We start from the raw sequence: 10,546 nt of genomic DNA on the forward strand, positions 1-10,546 counted from the left end.
AAGCAAGTGCCATCTAGCTATAGTCCCTCTTTACTCTCTGTGCTGCAGTTAAATACCCAGAGGTCTGATTTTTATACAGAAGCAATTTACCCCTTTATCTACTCGAATGGATAGTTGACATTTGGGTTTGTGAAATTCGTTTCTTGCACGTATGATTTCCAGCCAATCAGCAATACAGTTTAACTGAATCTCACACCATCAGCTCTTTCAGGTTATTTCTATCTTCTCTTTATTATATGATAGAGAGAATACTGTGGTCACAAGTGTGCAATTATCGTTTATTTCTGGCAGATTTAATGGGAAACTAATATAATTTGATTATATTAATAACATATTCAATATTAAGCTTCTGCAGAGTCACAGGAAAGGAATATACAAGATCCTATTCCTCCCTGCACACCGTAGACAGTCTCAGCTAACAGTGTACTGGACGATTATTTTAATAATCGATTTATTTTTTATTTATTTTTTAATCAATACATTGAATTACTTTTCATAATGGCTTCCTTAGAAGATGGATATTTTTTAATATTAGTGTCAGAGAGGGGGCTGTGACTCAAATTATTCACTAATTATGTTATTATATTATTTTTATCACTATACATGTTGCTTTATATTTTTTTATTATTATTATAATGATCATGATTATTATGGTGTTTTATTTATTTGTCCTTGTTTGGATTGTGTGTTTTCCTGAATTAAAGGGTGTTTTTTGTTTGTTTAATTGTGTTTGCACTGAGCACGCTCCTCTGAGATGCATATTCACCTGCATTAACCCGCATTCCTTCCAATCAACCAATTCACATGCACCCCCGATCACAGCTCAAGCTTTTTAGGCTGCTGCTATTGGCTAGAAGGCAGTCAGCTTGAGATTCAGGACTGGTGCAGCAGTTCGCTTCAGCGGAGGGGAAGCGGAGTGGAAGCGGAGTGGAAGCGGAGTGGAAGCGGAGTGGAAGCGGAGTGGAAGCCCTGCATTCAGCATTACGGATCAGGCGAGAGAGGACCTGGGTGTACGGAGCCATTGGCAGTGGATTTAGCAGTGGAAGATTGTAGGAGACAGACGGGGCTCCTAGCTTCAGAGCTAAGTACCTCTAGATTGACTATTCATTTCACCATTGGAGAGTATTTTAGTCAAGTCAAAGAAAAGACACACAACTTGGATTATTAAGTGCACTTTATTTGTCTCTGTCGCTGCACAGTTGCCTTCCCCTTTTGCAAATTGAACATTTATCAAAGTTAAGAACTTTATATTTATTGACTTCCTTTCCAACTTGCCTTCTGCATTACTTGCCACGGATCATTTGTGGTAAAACCTTGACCTGGAAAGGAGGAATTGAAGACAGATTAGCCCTTAACTAACAAGAAGAAACGAATAATATTCGAGACAGTGTTAAACTTACCTTTTTGGGGGTGGTTCTGCAGAGACCTGGGAAAGAGGAGAGAGAGAATTTACAGTGAACATTATTAAACTCGCTTACCTTTCCATTCCAGGAGACTTGCTGGGTCTACGGGTGGTGAGTACTTTGAATTAAATTAGTGTTGGCTAATTACTCTGTTTGCAGCTGGTGATGCCACCTGGAGGGAAGAGAGATCACATAGAGTATTGTTAGATAATGATGATTATTAATAATAATAATAATAATAATAATAATAATATTATTATTATTTATGTATTAGCAGACGCCCTTGTCCAGGGTGAGTTACAAAATGTAAGAGCAATACAAAGTGCAATAATACAGTACAGTTCAAGGCTTAATGCAATTTACAAATATGGTTTATATGGTGAATGATCAATGCAATTGACGCTTTATATTGTTTAAAAGGGGGGAATTGCTTGTTGCTGACATTAGTGGGGAGGGTTGCATTAAGGGAGATTCTTGTTTTTTTTTTTATAGTGCCCAGTTTCTTGTTATTGATTTCTTTTACGGGGTAATTTAGTTTTTTTGTATTTAGTATTCATATGTACCCAGGCTATTAAAGGTATTTTAGTGTTCTTAATTAGAATAATTAATTATTACCCTCAGACTTGTTATATTTGCATTGTGGTGCAGTCTTCATGCCCTGCCCATCTGTATAATTGTGGTGCTAATAAATGTAATTGTTACAACTTACTTGTCCTTGTCGTGGTGCCCTGGGGTCCTGAGCAGAAACCTGTGTGGGGAAAGAGTTGGGTGTGTCGAGCCCCTCACTCATTAACTTGAGGTGGCGTAGTTGATTGGAAGAGTGTCAAGCTATACACCCATAGCATGTGACCCTAGCTCTGCAGTATTAATTTGATTGTCTTACTAGCAAGTAGCAAGTATTCACTCTTCACAAAAGTTGATGTATTTCTTGTTTTTCAATATGCAATCTCTAGCTCCATGCATTTACAGTAAGGTACATTTGATATACATTTCATACATATTTTAAAGTGTTATGTGATAAGGGTGAGGTGTGAGAAAATAAGTTAAAACCCCTATCAAGTTGCAAATGTTCTGGCACTACTAGAAATAGAACATAAATGACTTCTCTTGAGTTCAGTGAACTCCTTTTGACCAGGGCTTTTTGGTATGACAATAGATGTAGCTGGTTGTTATTTTACAATGATTAAGAAACTGCTCTGAGTGACCATTTCATGTCAATTAACTGGATAATGAACAAAACATCCAGCCCAGTCTCTGATTAAGGCTACAAGAATGATAAAACATCCAAAGTCTTTAATCAAGACAGTGAAATGCAAACAATGGAACAAAAGCAGCTATGAATTGCACTACTATATAATAATGTAGCAGCATTTGAATAAGGATGATCTATCATTAATAGTGTGGTGCACCTGGGTGGAGAAATGGTAATAAGATCAAATGTAACTATAAAATATGATCAATTTTATGTACAATTGGAGAAATGTGATCAACATTAAGACCTCCCTATCCTCTCTGAGGCTCCACTGTAGAGGCTGGGCTCACGTGTTCTCACAGTAGTTTCAGGTTAACGGGGTTTTTTGTACTATTGGAAATGATAGTGATGATATTTGACATTTTCCACATATTATTTTATATAATTGTAGTGACAGATATACCCATTAAATAGCAAAAGATTTAAAATGTATTACAAATTACAGAGGAAATTACAACACCCAAAAAGGACAGTTGTAAGAGTCCTAGCAGAGCCCTTTGCAGCCAAGGGTATAGGACCCAAATGCGGGGCGAAAACAGATTCAAGGAGACAGACAAAAAGGTCAGAAATTGCAAAGGGAACAATAGGAGCTGGAGGAGTGGCAGAAGCAGGGGCGATGAAGTGAGCTGGATCCGAATTCGAACACCCTACAACATAGCTTTAACAACATCCAGCACGACCTTCTGACCTTCACATACTTCTCAATATCAAGAAAACTAAATGCATGCTCTTCAACAGGAATCTGCCCCTACATGTTGACACTTACAAATACCTTGGGATATGGCTGGACTGCTCACTCTCATTCCATACTCATATCACCCATCTTCAATCTAAACTAAATCTAGAATTGGTTTCCTGTATCGTAACAAAGCATCTTTCACCCACTCTGCTAAACTCACCCTTGTAAAGATGACTATCCTGTCAATCCTGGACTACAGTGACATAGTTTACAGGATTGCCCCTAAAGCCTCCCTCAATAAATTAGATGTAATCTACCACACTGCCATCCATTTTGTTACCAGCACCTCTTTAACACTCATCACTGTGACCTATACTTTGCTCAACTGGTTCTCATTGCATACATGTTGCCTGATTCACTGGTATCAATTTATTTATAAGTCCCATACAGGCAAGTACCCTCTCTACCTAACCTCACTCCCCAATATTTCTACCATCAAAAGCGAACTGCACTCTGGTAGATTTATTAAATTGGTCATTCCCAAAACCTGCACTTCCTTTGGCCAACACTCTTTCCATTTATCTGCTGCTAATGACTGGAATGAGCTACAAAAGTCCCTTAAACTTGTTACATTCATTCCTCTGCATTCCTTCAAAAACATTTTGATTGATCAATTATCTGACAAATGCACTAGCTTTTTATGCATATACGCTCAATGTTTTATAAATTTGCATCCCAATTTTTACTTTTATTGTGCATTGATGTATTTGCTTTGTATATAGTGTGTTGTTTATTTAAATGTGTAGTGGTGTTGTGTGTTGTTTATTTTTTGCAACGTTGCACCTCTTGGCAACGTTATTGTAAATGAGAATTGGTCCTCAATTGACTTATCTGGTTAAATAAAGGTGAAATTAAAAAATGAAATTGAATGTGTCAACAATTTTCCTAAGCATCTTGTTGTGTTCCCTGAGGAGGGAACCCTGGACTGACATAATGTGATGCAGAGCTATGACCTCCACTGGGTCCATTGCTGGCAAAGTCTTCTGTAAGAGGCCCAGCAGAGCCCTTCAAAGCCAGCAGTATAGGACCCAAAAGCGGGGTGAAAAGAGAGTCAAGGAGATGGGTAAAAAGGATAGAAATAGCAAACGGAGCAATAGGGAGAATCCAGAAATTGTAGTGTAGAGTTGCAGAAAATAGCACGAGACTCAGTGTGTGGTAGAAGGTTGATTCTTTATTCTGGCAGCTGCAGGGGAGCCTGACAGGAGATGTTTTCTGACAATCTCATCAATTCTAAGTTACATTTGGTATTTATGAGTTGTGTTCAAGGCAGAGAAGACAGTTCTTTCTTTCTTGATTGTTGCAAACAAGCTTACTAAGCAAATTGTAACTAATTAACAAGAGACATTTAAATTAAAGGTCCAAAGAGTAACAGAGAAACAGAGTGAGCTTTAAAACTCTTGGAATGTGAAATGTGTCTAGAAATGTGAAGTTTAGTTATTTAGTAGTCAAGGAAAACAAGCAAATGGTCAGGGAACAGGCAAACAGTACAAAGCAGGTGATCATAAATCGGTAGTCAGGAAACTCGGATAGACAGTAACAAAAGGAGAAACGCTCAATTGAAGTGCAATATAGATGAGCTGAGTGAGAGACAGGGAGAGAGTGTGTACACTGTAAGACAGGATATTGACACAGAGGGAGCGAGGGTTAATACAGACACTGACACTCCAGTGTGCTGAATTTAACAACACTGCACTGCCTTTAACACTGACACTCCACTGCGCTGTCTTTAACAACACTGACACTCCAGTGCGCTGACTTGTTGAATGTTACTGTACTTGTCTAACTTTAATGGCACCAGTGAATCCACTGACTCAGCATTGTGTTAATAACACAAGTAATAATACTGACTTTAATATTGTACCAGAAAAATATACATCATAATGAATTCACTGCTGCTGACTAGAACTATATATATCCTATTTAAAATGTATTTAGCTTTCCTCTCCCTCTCTCCCTCTCCCCCTTTCTCTCTCTCTCCCCCTTTCTCTCTCTCTCCCCTTCCCCCACCCCCTCCCCCTCCCTCTCTCTCTCCATCTTGCCAGGTGGTACCCCCCCACCTCGGTGCGGGCCGCAGCGAGCCAATGAGAGACGAGGATGACAACCTGCTGCAGTTCGCCATCCAGCAGAGCCTGTTGGACGCAGGGACTGAGAGTGACCAGGTGAGGGCGCTCCTGTCTCTGTAATATAGACACTATTACAGTTTTTTACGATCACTATGACCATTTTTTCAATAGTTTTAACAATTGTCCTGTTGTTAGCACAACATCTGTCTGTGTAGGCTATAAAATTAACAAATTTCTTGTTGCTTTGACACAAAATGCATACAGTTAACACAAATTTAAAATGCTTGAACTTATTTTACATACAAGCTCAACCAAGACTAAAACAATGGATTTTTACAGCCAAATTTACAAATGTTTTCACACTGTATGTCAGAACAGATAACATCATGTTCTAAACCTAACTTGTAGGATAAAGTCAAAGTGAACAGCTGTTCATATTGTGAATTGAAACACAAATATATCCCCTGTATTTTATTCCATTGCTACTGAGAAACAGCTGATTGAAGTTATGCAAATAAATCACAGCTGATTCCCATCTAGGAAACACACTAATGTGTTGAGGTTCTTTCAATCGCATGACCATATAGTATACAGTAAAAGAGGACCTCTTTGGGCTGATCTTGTGTGGAAAAGGAACAATATAGAGTAACACAAAGAAAGTAAGAAAAATGCCTGCACGAGGGAGAGGAAGACGTGTACCAGGACAAGGGAGAGGAGTGGGGCAGGGGCAAGGGAGGGGGAGAGGAATACAAGTACCAGGACAAGGGAGAGGAAGACAAGTACCAGGACAAGGGAGAGGAGTGGGACAAGGGCAAGGGAGAGGGAGAGGAAGACAAGTACCAGGACAAGGGAGAGGAGTGGGACATGGGCAAGGGAGAGGGAGAGGAAGACAAGTACCAGGACAAGGGAGAGGAAGACAAGTACCAGGACAAGGGAGAGGAGTGGGACAAGGGCAAGGGAGGGGGAGAGGAAGACAAGTACCAGGACAAGGGAGAGGAAGACAAGTACCAGGACAAGGGAGAGGAGTGGGACAAGGGCAAGGGAGAGGGAGAGGAAGACAAGTACCAGGACAAGGGAGAGGAAGACAAGTACCAGGACAAGGGAGAGGGAGAGGAGTTAGAATGCGTGGTGGCGCTCAAAGAAGGGCCAGAGCTAGGGTAACTGATGAAATAAGAGCTACTATCATAGACCATGTCATAAACCACGGCCTATCATACAGAGAGGCTGGTGAATGAGTACAGCCAAATCTCAGCCGGGACACAGTGGCATCCATTGTCTGGATTTTTCGAGAAACCAACAGGTAAGATATTGTATAAGGGCTTCTCCTACTGCAAAGTGTAAATAATAAAATACAAAGTTCCTTTTGAAAGGAATGGTGAGCGCATCAAAGAACTCCGTCGCCAAAATGTCCAGGTAAGGTTATGCAATACAGTCATTACCATACTATATGTAGTGTGTTTTGCAGTAAACTACTCTATAAACCTGGAGTACAGTAGGACATACAGTAGGTATACAACAAAGCATTTACACACACTGTGTCTGATTACTTTCAGAGAGTCATGGATTTGGAGGCCAATGAAGTCACACATGAAATGATCTACGTTGACGAGGTTGCTTCAATTTGGCAAAAAGCCGTCGGCGCGGAAAAGAAACATAATTGGCAAAAGGGCCACAGTTACCGTGCCGGGCCAGAGAGGAGCCAACATCACCATGTGCGCCGCAATCTCCAACAACGGTGCACTCCTGCATAAATGTGAGATTGGCCCCTACAACACCGACCGCCTTCTCCTGTTTTTAGAAGACCTGCACGAAAGACTGGTGCCAGAGGTAGAAAGGGGACAGGTGGGAGACCACTTGCCAATATATGTGATCACATGGGACAATGTGGCATTCCACCATTCCCGTGCAGTCACAGCCTGGTTTGACGCCCATCCGAGGATGATGTCCCTGTTCCTTGCCCCTTACTACCCTTTCCTCAAACCCATTGAGGAGTTTTTCTCAGCCTGGTGATGGAAGGTTTTTGACCATCATCCACAGGACCAAATGTCCCTCCTGGATGCAATGGATGCTGCATGCCAAGACATCACAGCTGAACACTGCCAGGGGTGGATAAGGCATGCCAAAAGATTTTTCCCAAGATGCCTTGCCAGAGAAGATATCAGGTGTGATGTGGATGAGAACATGTGGCCAAATGCAGAAGACCGGGCAGATTATTTTATTCTTTTTTTTTAATTCTTCTGTGGCTTTTCTGTTTGTATATTTTGTATTTTCACATAATAAATGGCAGCTATATTGCATATTTTTGTTATCTTGCAGTAATGTCCTGTTGCAAATAAAGCCTTTACTTTAGCAATTCTGTCTTCTTTTTTTTCTTAAACCATGCATTCTATAAAGCTACTCTGAGATGGGTCATTCATTTGTTGTATAGAATTTCTGCAGCAAAAAAATAAATAAATGCATGCATTTTACTAAACCCAACAAAACAAAAATGTAGAGAGGCTTCAAAAGAAACTGCAGTGCAAAATACAATCTATGATCAATACAATATACTGTCTATTGTAAAAGGGCAGACCCGACACATATAAAATAATGCAGTTTCTGTAATTCCATCTGATGTTAGTGTTTTTATGACATTGTGCTATGATTGACTAAATGTTCCTGTTGGAAGAGAACATGTGTTAGTGTTTTGGAATAATTATTTGATGTTATTTGAGACATGTTTGCAGTGTTTTGGTAGACATAGTGTATTGTGTTAGTGTATTATTGTATTTTGAAAATTAGTGTTGGAGTTTAGTTTATAATGTGTGATTTTGAGCATGAAATTAACCGTTTTGCCAATTGTGTGTTGAAGGTGTGTTGGTGCGTTAAGAGTTTAGGAAAATTGATAAAAGTATTGAAAAAATTGTCATAGCGATCGTAAAAAACTGTAATAAGACGCTCACACTGAAACTGATGCAGTACTGAGAGTGACCAGGTGAGGGCACTATTATATGTCACTATTATAATAGACACTGTTGCAGGGGAACTGCATCACTACCCTAGCCAATAAACCAAGCCTATGATAAAACACAATTAAATACTACTAGGTGTCTGACCCAGTATATGTTACATTTTAAAGAATTTCACAATTTTGTACACATTTCGGCTTACTTTTTCTCCGTATCTAGTTGGGGCTGCTGGGTTTCAATTCAAGGTTATTTAAACAGATGTGACATAGTTGCGGCCCAAGACTCTGTCTTTAGGATAGGCTCGAGCACAAAACACATTTGTTGCCACACCACGCTTACAAAACACTACCATTTGAATAAGAAAGCTCTATTATCATTGTTGATGTAAGCGCTTAATTTGGCACATTAATTATTGATCTGACAGCGCTGTGGTGCACAACTGGCAGTGCGCATAGATCACGTCTCTTCTGCTTGTGCTAATGCACAAATACATACATTAATAAATGCATGTATTGTATAACATGCGAGAGAAAGTGTACACGCCACTATGTAGAAATTGAAATGTGCATTTTGATTGATATTGATCTATATGACACATAGATAATATACAGAGCTGCACACACACACACACACACACACACACACACAGAAAAAACATAAGTATTTGATATATAAATATGAGCACATTCCTATACATTGCAAATGCTTTGAAGGGCACATGAAAGGTGCCACTCACATATGTGATAAATCCAGCTGTCAAATTTGGTGAAGCCTATTCGAATTTAAAACATCGAATATGGGGGGATTTGTCTGGCACCCATTTTCCGACCTTAGCCTGGTTTTCTTGTGCAATGACACTTAAAACTTTGAGATGTTCATTTTTTTTTTAAATGGGCCAGATTCTTTGCAAACTTTGTGAAAAGCCCATAATGGATTGGACCACACGGGCCAGCCTTCGCTCCCCACGTGCATCAATGAGCCTTGGCCACCCATGACCCTGTCGCCGGTTCACCGCTTTTCCTTCCTTGGACCACTTTTGATAGGTACTGACCACTGCAGACCGGGAACACCCCACAAGAGCTGCAGTTTTGGAGATGCTCTGACCCAGTCGTCTAGCCATCATAATGTGGCCCTTGTCAAAGTCGCTCAGATCCTTACGCTGCCCATTTGTCCTGCTTCTAACACATCAACTTTGACAAAATGTTCACTTGCTGCCTAATATATCCCACCCACTGACAGCTGCCATGATAACGAGATTATCAGTGTTATTCACTTCACCTGTCAGTGGTCATAATGTTATGGCTGATCGGTGTATCACATATTCTGCGCACAATGGGTCAATTGCAATGAACTCACAGAGTTAGTGAATGAACTCACTATCTTGGGATCAGTTAGTAACCATTGCAATGAAAAAAGAGGCAGAGCAAAGTTGTGGACTAGCTGATCCCCAGCTTTAGTACCGTACTAAGGATTAAGTGTGTTGTTATGCTCAGTGTTCGAATTGGGTTAGAGCCTATGGTGGGTCTCCTAATCCTGGGGGTGGGGTGGGGTGGCAAAAAGAAAAAAAAAAAGTTGTTAAAACATTTCTTTGCAGAGCGCAAACAGACGATGTGCAAATAGGCTGACATTAAATTTAAGATTAGTGTCTAACTGTTTAAGCATTCTTTTCTCTTCAATCATAATGAGGATAAATTAATATTTTGAATAATTTAATTGAGAATGATGAAGTTTGCTCCATGTAACCGTGTTTTTCAGAGTAACGTTAGCATAGCTAGCTACAACTGTCTGATAGGTAAGGTGCTGGATTAAATCAAAACTTTGACTTACTATCATCTTACTAAAAATGAAGCCGCAACTGAGTACAGTTCTGTAGTAATCCATTAGCGGGTGGGTCAAAGTTTTGATTTAATCCAGCCCAATATAAAACAGCTAGCCGCTATGTTACAAACTAGCTGCTGTTCATCACGAAGGTGAAAAAGTCGATAGTTATAGTAACTAAAGTGTAAACAATCCTAAATCAGAGTAGAATTATATGTTTACACTTACTTAGCTGGTGAAAACTCAAGCAGCCTCCACTGTGTCAGTCGCTGCAGTAACTGATTCACAAAACCGCAAGTTCTCGCATGTGCGTGGGTCTGTGG

This window comes from Amia ocellicauda, chromosome 12 (genome assembly GCF_036373705.1).
Source record: "Amia ocellicauda isolate fAmiCal2 chromosome 12, fAmiCal2.hap1, whole genome shotgun sequence".
NCBI classification, from domain to species: domain Eukaryota; kingdom Metazoa; phylum Chordata; class Actinopteri; order Amiiformes; family Amiidae; genus Amia; species Amia ocellicauda.